Below are 18,917 nucleotides of genomic sequence, written 5' to 3'. Positions count from 1 at the left end.
ATCGGTGTCCGGAGCGGAAGATTAGGGGTTAAAAGTGTAATGCAGGGGTCAGCGATAGCGGGGGCGGCAGATTAGGGGTTAATAAATGTAAGGTTAGGGGTGTTTAGACTCGGGGTACATGTTAGGGTGTTAGGTGCAGACTTAGGAAGTGTTTCCCCATAGGAAACAATGGGGCTGCGTTAGGAGCTGAACGCTGCTTTTTTGCAGATGTTAGGTTTTTTTTCAGCTCAAACTGCCCCATTGTTTCCTATGGGGGAATCGTGCACAAGCACATTTTTTAAGCTGGCCGCGTCCGTAAGCACCGCTGGTATTGAGAGTTGCAGTGGCGGTAAATATGCCTGTACACTCCCTTTTTGGAGCCTAACGCAGCCCTTCTGAGAACTCTCAATAACAGCGTTGTTTAAAAGGTGCGGGGGGGGGAAAAGCATGCATAGCTAACGCACCCCTTTGGCCGCAGAACTCTAAATCTAGGTGAAAAAAAGGTAAGAACTATAACATAAGTTCAGTTTCTGACAAAAGATTTGACAACCCAACTTACTGTCATTTACTTGTTTCTTTGCAGTGGGGCTCAAAAGAGATTATGTTGAAGGTACTCATTGACTCCGGTGCTTCAAGCAACTTTATAGATTTAGATGTGGTGTGTAACAATAAAATAACATTAAAAAAGAAAACAAAACCATATGTGTTACGTTTGTTTGATGGTAGTCAAATTGCTAATGGCCCTATCACACATCAAACCTCACCTATATTAATGGTTACAAAGGAGGGACATAAGGAATACATATCCCTTGACATAACACCTTCACCTTTATTTCCAGTAATTTTAGTTTTAGGTTGGTTACAACAACACCAACCTAGCATCAATTGGCAAACACTGTATACACATTTCCTATCTCAACACTGTAGGCAAAACTGTTTTTCAATGCATTGTTCTTCACATACTAACATTGAAGCTAATATCTCACTTAACCCTGTACCCAAGGTTTATTCCCAATTCCGGGATGTATTTGACAAGAAGGAGGCGGAGTCTTTGCCGCCGCATAGGATTTATGATTGTCCAAAAGAACTCCTTCCTGGGTCCCCAATTCCATACGGTCACATTTACCCGTTATCTCAGCCAGAGCTTCTTCATTTAAAACAGTATTTAGATGAGAATTTGAAAAAGGGATTTATAAGACCCTCTATGTCACCAGCAGCAGCTGGTATGTTTTTTGTGCGCAATAAAGATGGGACCCTCAGACCAATTATAGATTATAGACAGCTCAATAAGATCGCGATTAAAAATCGATACCCGCTACCACTGATAACAGAGTTGATTGAACGCTTGGGTAAGGCATCTATTTACACTAAACTCGATTTAAGGGGCGCCTATAATCTGATACGCTTTAGGAAAGGGGACGAATGGCTCACAGCGTTTCGTACTAGATACGGTCTGTACAAGTACACTGTGATGCCATTCGGACTCTGTAACGCCCCAGCAACTTTCCAGCATTTTATCAACGAGGTCTTTAGGGACTTGTTGGATGTATGTGTAATCATCTATCTGAATGATATCCTTATCTACTCAGAATCCCTTGAAGAACATATAAAACATGTAACCACAGTTTTATCCAGACTAAGAGAGAATAAACTCTACGCTAACCCTGAAATGTGTATATTTCATACACAGGATATATCCTTCCTTGGTTATAGAATTACGGCAGAAGGAATCAATATGGAAGATACTAAGATAACATCTATCACTAGTTGGCCACAACCAACCACTGTAAAGGAACTTCAAAGTTTCCTAGGATTTTCAAATTTTTATCGCAAATTTATTAGAAATTTTTCTTCTATAGTAAAACATCTTACGAGGCTCACAGGGAAGGGTACACCTTTCGTCTGGACACCAGAAGCACATCGGAAATTCAAATCACTTATGGTGAGTTTCACAACCGCACCTATTCTCCATTTTCCAGATCCAACTAAGCAGTACATCCTTGAACTTGATGCGTCTGAGTATGCGATAGGAGCTATCCTATCCCAAAGAGCAAGTTTAACAGAACCCATCCATCCTGTTGCTTATTATTCACGCTCATTAAGTCCTCCAGAGATCAACTACCCCATAGGAGAAAAAGAGCTCCTATCGATCAAATCTGCTCTGGAACATTGGAGACACCTGTTGGAGGGAACTAACATACCAATTCTAGTATATACAGACCACAAGAACTTAGAATATTTACAAACCAACTGTACGTTGTCTTCAAGACAACTTAGATGGAGTTTGTATTTCTCCAGGTTTAACTTCCATATACAATACAGACCAGGATCGCGTAACAGAAAGGCAGATGCTCTATCCAGACAGAAAACACCCCCTAACTATGGAAAACTTCCGAGTACTGTTTTATCACCAGAACATTTTGTCTCATTCATGCATTCTTTAGCACAAGAAGTAAAGAGTGCTCAAAGGATAGACTCCAATTTACACAAATATAAACTTAAAAAGCACCACAGATGGGTTGTATTATTTTGAAAACTTGTTGTATATACCACCAACTATACAAAGATCAATCCTACAGCAAAACCATGACTCAGTGCTGAATGGACATCCTGGTATACAGAATACATATCATTTATTGAGAAGGAAATACTGGTGGCCTAAAATGTGGAACTCAGTAGAAGACTATGTGAAGTCCTGCACCTCTTGTGTTCAAAATAAGAAGGACCATAAAAAACCCTATGGTTACTTAATGTCGTTGCCAATTCCCAATCGGCCATGGAAGGAAGTTGCAATGGACTTCATTGTGGAACTACCAAAGTCTAAGACATATACTACCATACTAGTAGTCATTGATCTGTTTACCAAACAGTAGTCATTGATCTGTTTACTAAATCGAAGTTCAATCAGTTGTACATTGGACCTTTCCCTATAACCATACTCATTAACTCCAATACCATTGTCCTCCAACTACCCAAAAGATATTGCATCCATCCGTCTTTCCATGTTTCCCTACTCAAACCGTACACCTCTGTCAGATCGGAACCCGCACGCGTTCCAGATTCGGCTGAACCATTACCTCTGGAAGATGAATATGAGGTATCTGAAATCCTTGACTCGAGACTATTCTGAGGTGTCTTGCAGTATTTGATCCATTGGGAGGGGTATTCACATGATGAAGGTTCCTGGGAGCCTGCCTTGAATATATCTGCACCTCGTTTGGTGTCGCTTTTTCATAGGAGACATCTGGAGTGACCCTCTTTTTGAAAACCTGGAGGTCTTTCTTGTGTGGGGGACATGTCATACATGTTATAACTCTCTTTATATGTTGTTTAGCAGCCTGTCCCTTTAATTTTGGGCTGTCACTTATCCTTTATAAACGGCCTGAGGCTTCATTGCTTGTTATTGAGGAATTCTACCTTGCATAGGATTCTACTGAGCCTCCAGATTTCCTTCAGCCGTCTTCTGTTAGCAGCATCTATCAGGTTGCGTCTCTGCCTCTGCCTACGTGCTTCACCTTGAGACCTCCCCCTTCCTTACCGGAGCTTCGCAGGCAAACATTTCAGTGCAAATGCTTGGAGCCATCGCATCTTCTCTCATCTGGAATCGAGTAAGTACTTACTGCGATATTGTGCTCCTCTTGAATCTGAACTGTATTCACGTAAGCATCACATAGCTATCCATTCCGGATCTAACCGCTAGCTTTGTATCAGCTGTTCAGCTGCAACTTGCTACTCTGTGTCTGATACTTTGTATGCATTCCAATGCAAGTATATGGAGACAGATTTTAACACACGCAAGAGACTGTTCAGCTGTAACACGCTACTCCGTGTCAGTACTATAGAACTCCAGTATATGCAGCAACACTTACTCATTTATAAGAGTCAGTACTGTTATAACATTATGGAGTCTACGATTTTCTCATGCTATGAAGTTTATATTACCTGTGATTACTTTATATCCACTTATAAAGATTGTATTAGTTTCAGCACAACTATACATTCTAAACACAGTGGTAAACTAACAGCCTGCATTTATTATTTCTCCTAATCAGTATAGGAGTTTATGATATGAGCAGGAACAAAACAATCCTATATCATGAATTAGGACTAATCTGCATATTTGATTCTTTGTTCTAGTTAAGCAACATATCTGAAATTGTCTGCACCTTGACAGTGTGTGTATGTGTGTGTGTGTGTATATATATATATATATATATATATATATATAAAGTTGGCAATCACTGTTACTGGTATGTAAAGTATTGTCTCTGGTGTAATATTTAACACCAGTATAGATTGCGACTATATTACTTTCATATACTGATAAGTGATGCAGAATGTTATTCCTTTTTGTAGATGATACAGCAGATTACGTTCTATAACAAAGAAATGCAGGAAAAAAGGTTTTACCTTGATTTTCAGGCGGGGACTGCGTATTTACCTTTACTCACGGACTTTCTCCAACTGTCGCCCCTCAGATGCAGAGTATTTTACTCTTAACTGCGGATTCTATCCTCTTGCTGGTGTTCACTGCCTGGATAATCGCTCTTTAAAATTGGTTCCGCTTTCGATGTTCCTCTCGGACGCCAGCTGTGTCTTTAAACCTGCCGCTATGCTCTTTTCAAAGCCGGCTCCTGACGATTACTGCTGGTTGGTCCTTTAACCCCACATGGTTGTGGTGACCAATAGATGTGGTTGTGATGATCAATAGAATGGTACTAATCCAGCTGACCATTTGCGGGTAAAGAAAAAGGTAGTCTCTATATCTCGGAGATAACTCTGCACAGAGATTTGTTTCAGACAAGAGGCTCCTGATTTTGAAAACTCGTGTCACTTATTTCCCATCAACGCGTTTCGCTGCATTTCACCCCCTAGCCTAGTGCGCTCTTTTGTTTTCTTCTTTGTTCTTTTTTAAACTTCTTGATCTGTGAGGGCAAGCAGGTCTTTAAAATAGAGCACATAGGGGTCTGTTGAGCGCTACTCTTTCCTGTTTTTTTGTTGTTACCTATACATAGGGTTAACAACCTCTCACAGTAATTTTTAGCAAAGGGCCCAATTATCGGCGCAGAATTCTACTTATTCCTTATAACTCTGCTTTTATAAAGTAGCTCCCTGGGATCCTCCAGGGACATAATCATATATATAACAGCCTTTCTGCTCCCCTTACTCTTATCCACATTTAAGACATAGTCTATATCCTCCTACAGTTTGATAGTTATAGTGTTGTTGAAAATAGTTCCACACATTTCTACTAGAGTTTAAGCATGAGAGGTCTTGTATTTCAAATTTAGTTTCCAGATTTGTATATTGCTATTGTCAGCGACTCTTTTACATATTTTTATATTACTTACTATATATCTTACCACAATTAGTCCATGAGCGCCCAAAGCACTTTATATTGACATCATTGTTTCTTCTTGGTTTAAGCCCATATTATCTGAATACAAAAACCTGCCATATATATATTATAAAATAAAAAATGGAGGATCCTACTGTTTATGGCTGTCTTCTGTAGCTTTATCCCTTTTGTAGCACAGAGAGGTCCAAAAGTGGCCTTAGATATCTTTTGGAAGTCATACAGTTTCACTGGCAAGCATCATATTTACTGATATTCTCTAAACAATGCTATATAAATATGTTATGTATATCTTGTTGAACTAATATTGGATGTATAACTGGAAACAAATTCTATGTATTGATTTAACTGAATGCATTGTATGTTTTCCGTGAACTAAACCTCAATACAAATAAAAAAAAAAAAAAAAATGAAAATAAATGGAGGAAGGGTTGAACAACAAGAAGGAAATAGAAGAAGATTGTAAAGAGACATCAGATCTAGTAAAGAACAACAAGAAGGAAATAGAAGAAGATGGTAAAGAGACATCAGATCTAGTAAAGACAGAGATAAATTATGTTATAAAAAGTTATAAAACAGCAAACACATCAAATAATGATTTAGAAACAGAAACTGGAATACTAAAGTAAAACAAAATCACTGAAATCATATAGGGGTTCAGGGGTTAAACGCATAGGTGTCTAGTCTAATCCTTTTTTCTTTTTTTTTTTAGTTTAAATCTGCTGGAAAAAATATAATATGTGTAGGTTTCTTGCTGACAAATTACGTACAGGAGGAATTAAATGTGAGTAGTGTTACCAGGTGTCCAGTATTCAACCGGTCATTCCAGTATTTTCAAAATGATGGAAACAGCACACCTTTGTCTTCTTTAGTGGGGCACGGAGTAGCAGACTTGCCAGGTCTCTGTAGAATCCACAAATTTAAAAAAACTCCAGCCACCAACTTCATTAAAAGACCTTTATTATCTTATTCTGGGTCCCAGTATACAACGTTTCAAGCCTGCATTAGGCTCTTAATCATGATTAAGAGCCTAATGCAGGCTTGAAACGTTGTAAACTGGGACCCAGAATAAGATAATAAAGGTCTTTTAATGAACTTGGTGGCTGGAGTTTTTTGAAATTTGTGCATTCCAGTATTTTAGCAGGATGTCCAGTAAAGTCTTCACAAAAATCCTGGACTCTTAAATGTCTTTTTTTTCCATGCATGTTAGCTAAATTTGAAAGGACTCATTTGCTTAAATGCATTACAAATATGGAGCAGAAAGAAGTGAGGGGCAGTCAAGAGATGAGTGCAAAACCATTTCTGTTTACATGTGTTACTGGCAGCCAAAGAGGTAAACTTATTGATCGTATGTTACTAGCAGCCAATGGGGTCTATTTATGAAGCAGCGGATGCTGCTTCTGGCCCTCTCCGCTTCAGTTCCGACTGAAGCGGAAGTATAGAAGCAGAGGTCCTAAGATTGCCAGCAGTATAATTGTGTTAATTCTGGAGCTTGGATATTTGGAAGGTATTTGTAATGCATAAAAGTCGGGCAGTATTGACCAATATCCCACTTCCTGCTTGCCTGGGCAAAGTGAAAATATTTCATGAACTAACTAAAGGTGGATTTGTAAACTAGTTGTATATAATTCAAACTAGATTAACAATATCTAAATAGTAGAATGTCATGTAAAAATATTTTTCAAATGTTAAAAGCCCTCACCTCTTGTAGATATGTAACACAATGAAAGGTTTATGTCCCTTTAAGATAAGCTTTTAGGAGCAATATCTTCTCTCTCATGAAAATAACCACTTAACTTATTTCATGATCATTGTTGTGTGTGTTATTTTTTTCTAATAACTGGAATTGAGTTATATTATATAGATAGTAAGTGGTGTTATTATGAGACTTTAATAAGCAGGGCCCACTGCATGCTATGAGAAATACTCATATGAACAGACAATCTGCTACTTTTTATGGTTAGCTAAGCCTTAGGGACTAAGAATTAGTAAAAAGCAAACAAAAAACTGGAAGTGTTTCAGGTTTATGTAGTAAACACCTCATATTTTCCTCTCATTAGCCATCAGTGAGCTCACAAGCACTTTGGATAATTAGGGTCTCATGCGAGTAATTATCAGCCAGAAATGTCACAGTTAGCCAAAGATGCTCAGACAATGATACCAACTACATACTGTGTACTTTCAGCATGCAAACTGACATCAAAATTCTGATATAATTGCTGTTTAGAAAGAAGGTTGCTATTTTGGACATGTATATTAACTGGTATGTCAAAAACAAAAATCAATAATAATGTAAAAGTAATACATAATTTATTTGTAAAGAGGTTACCATTTTTGGCTTCTTATCTCTTCCTAATATTTTTACACCTTAGTTGGAAATGTTATATAGTAAGCAATAATTTAAATTTGGATGTATGTTAAAGAGAAAGGAAAGTCAAAATGAAAGTTGCATGATTTAGACAGAGCACGTAATTTAACCCCTTAGTAACCAGACCATTTTCAATTTTCTTACCGTTAGGGACCAGGGCTATTTTTACATTTCTGCAGCATTTGTGTTTAGCTGTAACTTTCCTCTTACTCATTTACTGTACCCACAAATATTATATACTGTTTTTCTCGCCATTAAATGGACTTTCTAAAGATACCATTATTTTCATCATATCTTATAATTTACTATATAAAAAAAATCTGCTACACATCTACAACCACCAAAAAACACCCATGCTAAATAGTTTCTAAATTTTGTCCTGAGTTTAGAAATACCCAACGTTTACATGTTCTTTGCTTTTTTTGCAAGTTATAGGGCAATAAGTACAAGTAGCACTTTGCTATTTCCAAAAAATGTTTTTCAAAATTTACATAAGTTACATTTTAACACTGATATCTGTCAGGAATCCCTGAATAACCCTTTACATGTATATATTTTTTTTAGTAGACAACCCAAAGTATTGATCTAGGTCCATTTTGGTATATTTCATGCCACCATTTCACCGGCAAATGCGATCAAATAAAAAAAATCGTTAACTTTTTTACTAACTTTTTCACAAAATTTAGGTTTCTCACTGAAATTATTTACAAACAGCTTGTGCAATTAAGGCACAAATGGTTGTAAATGCTTATCTGGGATCCCCTTTGTTCAGAAATAACATTTATGGCTTTTGCATTTTTTTTTAGTAATTAGAAGGTTGCTAAATGCCGCTGCGCACCACACTTGTATTATGCCCAGCAGTGAAGGGGTTAATTAGGTAGCTTGTAGGGAGCTTGTAGAATTAATTTTAGCTATAGTGTAGTAGAAAACCCAAGGTATTGATCTTGGCCCATTTTGGTATATTTCCACCATTTCACCCCCAAATGCGATCAAATAAAAAGAATCTTTAACTTTTTAACTAACTTTAGGTTTCTTACTGAAATTATTTGCAAAAAACTTGTGCAATTATGGCACAAATGGTTGTAAATGCTTCTCTGGGATCCTCTTTGTTCAGAAATAGCAGACATATATGGCTTTGGCATTGCTTTTTGGTAATCAGAAGGCCGCTAAATGCCGCTGTGCACCACACTTGTATTATACCCAGCGGTGAAGGGGTTAATTAGGTAGCTTGTAGGGAGCTTGTATGGGATATTTTAGCTTTAGTGTAGAGATCAGCCTCCCACCTGACACATCCCACCCCCTGATCCCTCCCTGACCCCTCTGAAACAGCTCTCTTCCCTCCCCCACATCACTATTGTCACCACCATCTTTAATACTGGCAGAAATGTTGTAATTTTTTTTTTTTTTTTTAATTATAAATTTTCTGCAGTGTAGGATCCCCCCATACCACCCAACCTCCCTGAGCCCCCCCCCAGACAGCTCTCTAACCCTCCCCCTCTAACTATTTGCCATAATTTTGCACTTTGCAATAAACTTTGCCTTTTTTTTTTTATAAATCCTATATTTTTCTGTAGTGTAGCTGCCTCCTCAAAACTCTACCCCTTCCCCCTCCCAGATCCCTTTCCCAAGATTATTCCCCCTCCTTCTCCTACTTTCCTCTCCCACCCTCCTCTCCCATGACTTCTTGCTCAGTGAGCACACGACCCCCACTGCCCTGTGCGTGATCCCTCCCGTGCACACTTGCAAGTGAATTCCACCACCAGCCCACCCATCTCCCTGCAATGGCTTCCACCCACCAACGATCTGCACCAACTCTGGCCAATGCAGAGAGGGCCACAGAGTGGATGCTTAAAAAAGGGTATTGCAGGATGCCTTATTATCAAGGCATCACTGCAATACCCTAAAAGGGTATTAAAGGATGCCTCAATATCGAGGCATCACTGTAATTCCCTAAACGCGGCTGAAAGCAATCATGATCGCTTCCAGCGCTTTAAAACCCTGGGGACGTACAGGGTACGTCCTTGGTCATTAAGTCACAGTTTTTGTAGGACGTACCCTGTACGTCTTTGGTCCTTAAGAGGTTAAAACACTTTTAAATTAACTTCTATTTTCAAATGTGCTTTGCTCTCTTGGTATCCGTTGTTAAAAAATAATACACACATATCCTACACTAGTGGGAGGTAGCTGCTGAATGGTGCCTGTATACATTTGTCTAACTAGATGTGTTCAGCTAGCTGCCAGTAGTGCAAAGCTGTTTTTTCAGCAAAGGATAACAAGATAATGAAGAAAATTTGATAAAAGAAGTAAATTGTAAAGTGGGTTCTAATTATATGTTCTATCCAAATCATGAAAGAAAATGTTGGGGTTTCCTGTCTTTTTAAGGAGTATATTCCTGAAAGTAAAACAGGGCTTAAAGGGACAGTAAACCTTAAAAATAATGTTATATAATTCTGCACATAGTGCAGAATTATATAACATTATTTAAGTGCTATAGTTCTAAAAGCCTTTTTTACCTTTTAATATGTAAAAAATATGGCGCTTTTACAGACCCGCTCTCTGCTCTCTGCTGAGCGGATCTGTTATATTTAGTCAGCGCATCGGGCCAGCTGTATATTCACAGCCCGGCCCGACCGCGCCATAGCACTAAGTGCAGCTCGCTCCTGTGACAGGAGCGAGCTGCACTTAGTGTTATGGCGCGGTCGGGCCGGGCTGTGACTATACAGCTGGCCCGATGCGCTGACTAAATATAACAGACCCGCTCAGCAGAGAGCAGAGAGCGGGTCTGTAAAAGCGCCATATTTTTTACATATTAAAAGGTAAAAAAGGCTTTTAGAACTATAGCACTTAAATAATGTTATATAATTCTGCACTATGTGCAGAATTATATAACATTATTTTTAAGGTTTACTGTCCCTTTAACATATTTTTTTAAAGATTTTGCAATATATTAAAGGGGCATAAAAGTCTATATTAAACATTTTAATAATGTAGACAGACCAAACAACTTAAAAAGTGTTTTTTTACCTCTATTAAATTTAATTTGGTCTCTCTTGAAAATCTACAAATTTATTAGCAACCAAAAAATGTAAAACCATGAATTAGGTAGTAAGAATATAAGAGACTTCTGAAAAGAAAATACTATAATTTCTCAATTCACCAATGCAAATATGGCAGGCTGTAGTTTTATACAAGAAACATTTACAATATGGAAAATTGGTTAAACACATAGGTAAAGCCCTGCACAGGAGTTACAATGCTTGTGGACTGAGTGTGACTTTAGCTATGTCTGTAAACCCTTTACTGGTGTAAAACACATAGGGTCTAGTTGATTGTGTTTTTTGGCATTCTGATTTTCTACAGCATATTTCAGATATTTAAAATGATATTCTGCAAGAGGGTCATACAACCATGAAATGTTTCAGTTGAACTATTGAAAATATAGTCTAGAAATATACAACTTTTAATCGTTTTATTTAGGGCCCAATGATCTAAACTTTGCCAGATCAGACATGTTTTCTTTTGCTGACCTCACAGGGGCTGCCCTGGTGGAATCATCGTAAAAAAAGGGGCAGTCCCTCTGAGTGTCAGCAAGAGAAACCATGTGTACCTAAATTGCAATTTAACGCTTTGCATTTTTAATTTGATTTATTCCCGTGTAATTTACTTACAAATTTTATTTTTTTGATAATACACAATTTTCGGTGATGAATTTTGTTACCATTTTTGATGCACCTTAACAATACATTTTTTTTCCTGCATATTTTTTTTTAATGATTAAATTATTCATTTTATAAGATTTTTAAAATAACATATTTATTGTGCACTTTTGTATCCATCTCTTCCCATATGAAAATGTAGTATACGCCCCTTAGCTACCAGGGAAATAAAAGTACTGGCAAGCATTCTTTAATAATCTTGCCAGCCCAGAGACCTTTAGATCATCAGACCATTAGTCTCAAAACTACACAGCTCCGTTAGGTCCTCTCTAGTATAGAACACCATTAGAAGGTTGTAATAGAAACGTTCTGTTCTAGCCGGTGTTTATGGTATGCAGAGGAAACTGAGATGTACCTTCATACTGCAGCAAGTTCAGAAGGTCGGAGTGAAAAATAGAAACATACACAATTAGCTGGTATCTTTGTGAATTCCAGAAAATGTCCTCCCTGGGAAATAGTCTGAGCCAGTAAGTCTAATCTAAATAAATACCTGGAAAAAAAATCAAAATTGTATCTTTTTATGTTAAAATAAAAACAAAGTTCCTTCCACTGAATGTCTAACTTAAAAGAACTTTTAAGTTTTGCTCCAGAAACTTAACTTTCCTTCAAGAGAAGGAAGTGCACATTTATCTTAGATCCATATATACACAAATTATACACATAAATCAAGGCTTAAAGGGAAATAAAACCCAACATTTTCTTTCATGATTCAGATAGAACATACCATTAAAAACTATCTTCCAATTTACTTCTATTATCAAATTTTCTTTGTTTTCTTGTTATCTTTTGTTTAAAAGCAGGAAGGTGAGCTTAGGAGCATGCACGTATCTGCAACATTATGTGGCAGCAGTTTTGCAACAATGTAATAAATTAACAAGAGCATTAGATGGCAGTACTATTTTTCTGTCATGTAGTGCTCCAGATGTGCACAGTGCACACTACCTATCTAGAGATCTCTTCAACAAAGAATAGCATGAGAACTAAGTACATTTAAAACTGTATTTTCCATTTGAATCATAAAATAAACATTTTGGGTTTCATGTCCCTTTAAAATCCTCATCTGTAGTACAATTACGTTGCAACCTAAGGAATTGTCCTACTGGGATACCTTTAATAAGAGGTGAGTTGTCATACAATGTGTTTGCAAGGAAATTATTATTAATTTCAATGTGAGCCAACATATTTTGTGACTTAAAGGGACACTGAACCCAAATCTCTTTTGTGATTCAGATAGAACATGCAATTTTTTTTTTTTCTTCCAGATGATACTATATTCATTTATACATATAGATATATCAACATATTGACATAGCATGATCAATTTATTCTCGACAATGCTTGGGGTTTTTGTTTTTTCACCCTCTTCCCCCCCCTAAAGAATATTATAAACAGCATGACATAAACAGAAAATTATTGTAGGTTCATTCAGATAATACTATGTTCTTTTGTACATATATACACTAATCAACATATTAATATAACCTAGTCAATTTATTCTCGATAAGTGCTTGGGGCCTTTATTTTTCACATCCTCCCCCCCTCTCGTTCCCCCCTCCCCCCCTGTGCGGAGGAGCGACACAGCTGGTTCACCGCCAAAGAAGAAAAAAAAAAAAAAAAAAAAAAAAAGGGAAAAAATGGCTCTGTCTCTGTCACCTTCTTCCTCCTGCTTCTCTACCAGTTTCCTAATAGAACAATTTCTGTATTCCTGAAGGGAAAGATTATATGATCTATTTCTGTGGCAGGAAATATTTTTAAAAAGGCTGCCCATTTATCAAAGAATCTTTTAATGTCCTGTTCATTGTTTATATCCGCACCTCTCTGCTCTAAAATACACTGCTTTTTCATGCAGTTTTTAATTTCAGAGATACTTGGTATTGTGCAGCTTTTCCACTTTTTACAAATTAGATATCTGGTGGCAAGAATAGTAGAGATTATTATTCTTTCATTATTTTGTCTGCCAGGGTCTTTTTTGAAACAAAGTATTATCTGATATAATGTTAGTACCTTCTTTAGCCAGTATTCGACCTTAGTCCAGAGATTTTTAATCTTTGGACAGTGCCAGAACATATGTATTAAATCAGCTGCCTGATATGAACATTTAGGACATTTATTAAACCCCATATTAGCACACTTAAAACCTCTCTCAGGGGTAAAGTATGCCCCATGAAGAAGCTTGACATGGGCCTCTCTCCAGGTTGCAGATAGTGTCACCTGAGTAATTTTTTTAATTGACCGCTGTATAGTTTTTGACTCAATATTATTCTGAGGGATTAATGTATTCCAATAGGAGGCCAATTTTGCCAAGACCGGCGCCCCTTTGTTCGCACAGAGAAGATGATAACACGGTGCAACTGACATATGGCCCCTTTTTGTTAAGATAAGCCAGTCCTCCATTTTGCCTAATCCCCATTCCCAGCCTGCTTTTTTAACTAGGTCCTGGACAAAATGTCTTAATTGCAAATATGCAAAAAAGTATTTATTGGACAAGTCGAAGTCCCTTTTTAATTCCTGAAATGTTTTAATGCATTTCCTTCCTCTGTCTATTACTTGATATACCTTTGTTAATCCGGAAGTATGCCATTTTCTAAAAACCTCTGAGTGCAAACCAGCTTGGAAAGTAGGGTTACCTAGTATAGGCAAGAGACAAGAAGCCTTGTTATTAATTGAAAGAAGAGTTACTATTTTATGCCACGCCTTAAGTGGGTTGAGAATTGTTTTAAATCTTTTGATTTCTGCTGGAAGTTCTTTAGGTAATAAGTGTAGTAGCGCAGTCAGAGAATACGGATAACAAACGTTGGCCTCAAGATAATTGTTCAGAACATAGTTGTTGGATGAAATCCAGTCTGCTACGACTCGAGCAAGAAAAGAAAGATTATACAATCTTATGTCTGGTAAAGCTAAGCCTCCATTTTCTTTTAATACCGAGAGTTTCATAAGAGAGATCTTTGACCTCTTATTCTGCCATAGGAACTGTATAAGTGAGGTGTTGATTGCACGTATATCCTTTCCTAGAAGAATTATTGGTGTATTTTGAAGTATATACAATAATTTCGGCAAAAGAACCATCTTAAAAAGAGCGATTCTTCCAGAAAGCGATAATGGAAGGTTTCGCCACATCAGAAGCTTTTCCTTAATCGTTTTTACTACTGGAGGGACATTCAAAGCATAAAGATCTGCACTCCTTGTTGGGATATGAATCCCTAGATATTTGAAAGAATCTGTTACTTGGTGAAAAGGGGTTTTTAGTATAGAGGTACTGTTTTTCCTAAGCCAGAATATTTCGGATTTTGTTGTATTTACTTTATATCCAGAGAATGAACCGAATTGTTCCAATATGTGAAAAAGTTTTGGTAAGTTTAATTTAGTGTTAGCTAAATAAAGCAGCAGGTCATCTGCATATAATCCAATTTTTATTTCGGAATTGCGAATTTTTATGCAATCCAAATGGTGGCGGATCTTAATTGCAAAAAGGTTCAATAGAAACATTAAATAAAAGCGGGGAGAGAGGACAGCCCTGCCTCGTTCCTCTACCCAGTAGAATAGGAGGAGAAATGTTGTTATTCACTATTAATCTTGTAGATGGTTGTTTATATAGATTCTCAATAAATTCAAGGAAGTTACCTCTAATTCCGAAATGGCTTAGCGAAGTTTTAATATGTTCATAAAAGATTGAATCGAAGGCTTTTTCAGCATCTAAGGAGATAATGGCAAGGTCAGGTATGTCCTCTCCCCCACTATTTAGATTGGACAGGACCTCAAAATATTCTGTCACTGTTAAAGCTTCTCTAATTTTTGCAGCCGAATTACGGTTATTTAGAAAGCCTGATTGATCAGTGTGAATGATTTCTGAAAGGATCCCTTGAAATCTGGATGCTAAGATTGCAGTTAGGATTTTATAATCTGAATTTAGCAGAGCAATCGGTCTATAAGATTCTTTGCACTCAGGATCTTTTCCACCTTTTAATATCAAAGTTGTGTAAGAGTTACAGAATGAAGAAGGAATCAGTTCACCATTAATGAAAAAACTATTAAAAAGCGTACAAAGATGTGGGGTTGCTTCGCTGATCAGGATCTTATAGAATTCACTGGGAAGACCGTCTGGGCCTGCTGCCTTATTTAAAGAAAGTTTAGATATTGTTTTCTCTATTTCTTCTATGGAGATAGGAGCGTTAAGACTGTTAGCCATTTCTGATGTGGCTATAGGATATGTGATATGCCTCCAGAAGTCAGCAGCTTTCTGTATATCACTTGTTTTAAATGAATATAGTTCCTGATAATATTCTTGGAATGCCTCCAGAATATCATCAGCTTTTGAAAGCTGTAGTCCTTTGTTGTACAATTTATCTATGATTGGTTGTTTTTTCTCATTTCTAATAAGTTTAGCCAACATCTTACCTGATTTATTACCATATCTGTATAGCTTAGCCTGCATTTTTAATTCTTTTTGTGTCTCTTGAAATATTACAAAGGTATCCCTTTCATTTTTTCTTTGACATATTTTGCCCAATTTAAAGGAGTTTTATCCAGCAGATACTGATTGTAAGTATTAGTCAGATATCAACATGACTCTCTTTCTTTATCCCTGATTTTCTTATGTAAGGCAATATTATATGAAGTAATCTCCCCTCTCATTACTGCTTTCGCGGTATCCCAGAATATTCCAGGAGAGCTTAAATAGTCTTTGTTAAAATGTACATATTCCTTATATTTATTTATGAGCCAGTTCTTAAATTTTATCTCAGACATCAAATAATAAGGGAAGAAAAAGCGTGGTGAAGTAGGATGCAGATGTGAAAGTTGAAACTCAAGAACAATCGGTGCATGGTCCGAGAGAAGAATTGGCATTATATCTGATTTTACCCCTCTTGTTAGCATACGCTCATCAATTAAAAATAGGTCAATTCTAGAAAGTGTCTTATGCGCCTTAGAAAGACAAGTGAAATTCTGTATGGAAGGATTCTGATGCCTCCAGATATCTCGCAGTGCTAGATTCTGTGTAATCTTTTTGAGCATCTTACATTCTAAATTGTCTTTTTTTTGTTTCATTTGTTTGACGCCGTGTCTTAACCTGTCAATTGGACACTGAGGTGCCATATTGTAATCTCCGCCCATAATTAAACAACCCTCTGTGTAAGATAAAAGTTTGGTCTGCAAAGTGTTCCAATATTTTGGATCAAAAGCATTGGGGCCATATGTGTTGCACAGCGTATACATCCCCCGAGCAATCTTTATTTTCAAAAGAACATATCTCCCCTCTGGATCAGCCTCAAAGTGTACCACCTCCGTATTAATTTTTTTCCCTATTAGTATCGCTACCCCCTTCTTTCTCTTGACACTGGGTGCAAAATATACTTCCTTTACCCATGTTGATTTAAGTTTTAAAGATTCTTTTGCAGATAGGTGGGTTTCTTGAATAAAACCTATATCAGTCTTAATTTTCCGGAGCTGAGTAAGGATCGCCTTCCTTTTTATAGGGGTGGATATGCCACCTACATTCCATGACACTATTTTACATTCATCCTTCCGTAGCGCCATTTATGAGTTAGGGGGGTAGAGGGGGAAAAAGGGGAAGAGAAGGAAGAAGGGGCAGAGAGGAAGAGAAAAAAAAAAAAATTTTTTTTATAATAATTGCATAGTTCCACACTGGGGGGGGGGGGGGGGTGTTTAAATCTTGAGACTCATATTCAGAAAAAAACACAATCTTCCTCAAAAACATTTATCTACATGTTATACCAAATTGAAATATTCAGCCATGTTATCCCTGAACCAAGGGATCCAATGTATTATAGAAGTTCTCAGCCAAGTGGGCTTCTTCAAAGAAATGAGTAACCTCTCTAACTTTAACCTTTAATTTATAGGGATATATTATGGTTGCCTGGTATCCTTTTTGTATTAGCTTAGAGCAAACAGGGGCAAGCTCCCTTCTCTTTGCTGCGGTATCCGCAGAGAAATCCTGAAACAAAAAAATGGTAGCATCTCCAACCTTAACCGGCTGCTGTTTTCGATAGTACTGAAGTAAAGTAAGTTTATCTTGAAAATTTAATAGTCTGGCTATAACAGATCTGGGCCTAGTTCTACCTTTATCGCCTATACGAGGTGGGCCTAATCTATGCGCTCTCTCTACTGGGATGGGATAGAAGGTGGATGGCATTTTTAAAATTGCAGGCAAGATTTCTGATACAAAATTGACAAGGTTTTCATACTGCTGTTCTTCCGGTAGACCCACAATTCTTACATTATTTCTTCTGGAGCGGTTTTCTAAGTCCTCTAATTTATTTTGAATTTTTTGTAAATTAGTATTTACAACTTCAAGATTTGAACTATGTGTTATTGTTAGGTCTTCCAGGTCCGACACTCTTTGTTCGGCTTCTTGGAGCCTGCTAGAGAATTGACGAACCTCCTGTGTCAAGGAGAGAAAATCTTGCTTAATTTCAGCTCTAAGAGCTTCAAATTTAGGAGAGAGCGCTTCAGATATACTAGCAACCAAGCTATGGATATTAGTTATTTCTTGTACCGCTGATGTGTTTAACAGTGAAGGTTGTGCATCCGTTGCGGTCTCTTGGTTAGCCTTCAATTTCCTATCCCTCTGTCTTGCTGCCATGTTTGGAGAGGGATTCCTAGGTGAGGTGTGAAGGAATTTGTCCATGTGCCGAAAGAGAAAACAACCGAGAAGGGGAAAGAAGAAATAAATACACCAAAATTGTGTTACGTGAGATTGGTGCAAGGGTTTACAGTGGTTATAAGGTTAAATTTCGAGAGGGCGAAGCGAACTCGAATAGACAAGTGGGGGCAGGTATGTGCACGGTGATGATATCAAGTGAGGAAGGAGGGTAGGAGAAAGAGAAGAAAAAAAAAAAAAAAGAAAAAATTTTAAAAAGGGGGGGGGGGGAAGGGAAGAGGGAAAGGGTAAAGTGAGAATTAAACCAGTGCTAGTTTAGCGTGTGCATAAGTCCAAACATGGATGCAAGGGCCAGGAGATATTATAAGTGAAAGAAGGCGCCACGTTAATTTTTACCAGCGGTATTAATAATGTGTCCCTTTAAGGATCACCCAATTTCCTGAAAAAAGATACAAGAAACATAGTCCGAACAAGAAAAAAGAGAAAGGAGTGCCACCAAGGAGACTAGTATAGTTAGCCTACTTGAATTGTATTCAGCAAGGATCTGGTGTTATTCCAACTGATGAAAACTATATATCTTACAGACACATAAATAATATACACTGGCCTATCTGTATCTTATTTCAACAGGTCCTTTTTATGTCTTATATTGTAGGTATAAATATAGCTTTAGTTAACTTTTCTGTTTCCTTTTCTGAGCGGCACCTAGCTTCTATTAAGCAGATAGCATGCTATTTAAGTCGTGTGATATATATGAAGAATAGATTAGCTCTTGGAAACTTCTGAGAATTGTGTTACATCAGTTCACACCAGGTCCTAATTATTACAAAGAAAAAATAGAAGCAGTTGCTGGTCTTAAAAGTTTATCCTTACAAATGT

This window comes from Bombina bombina, chromosome 2, assembly GCF_027579735.1.
Source record: "Bombina bombina isolate aBomBom1 chromosome 2, aBomBom1.pri, whole genome shotgun sequence".
In the NCBI taxonomy this organism is placed as follows: domain Eukaryota; kingdom Metazoa; phylum Chordata; class Amphibia; order Anura; family Bombinatoridae; genus Bombina; species Bombina bombina.
The sequence above is the reverse complement of the archived record's forward strand: the minus strand, read 5'-3'. Positions refer to the sequence as shown.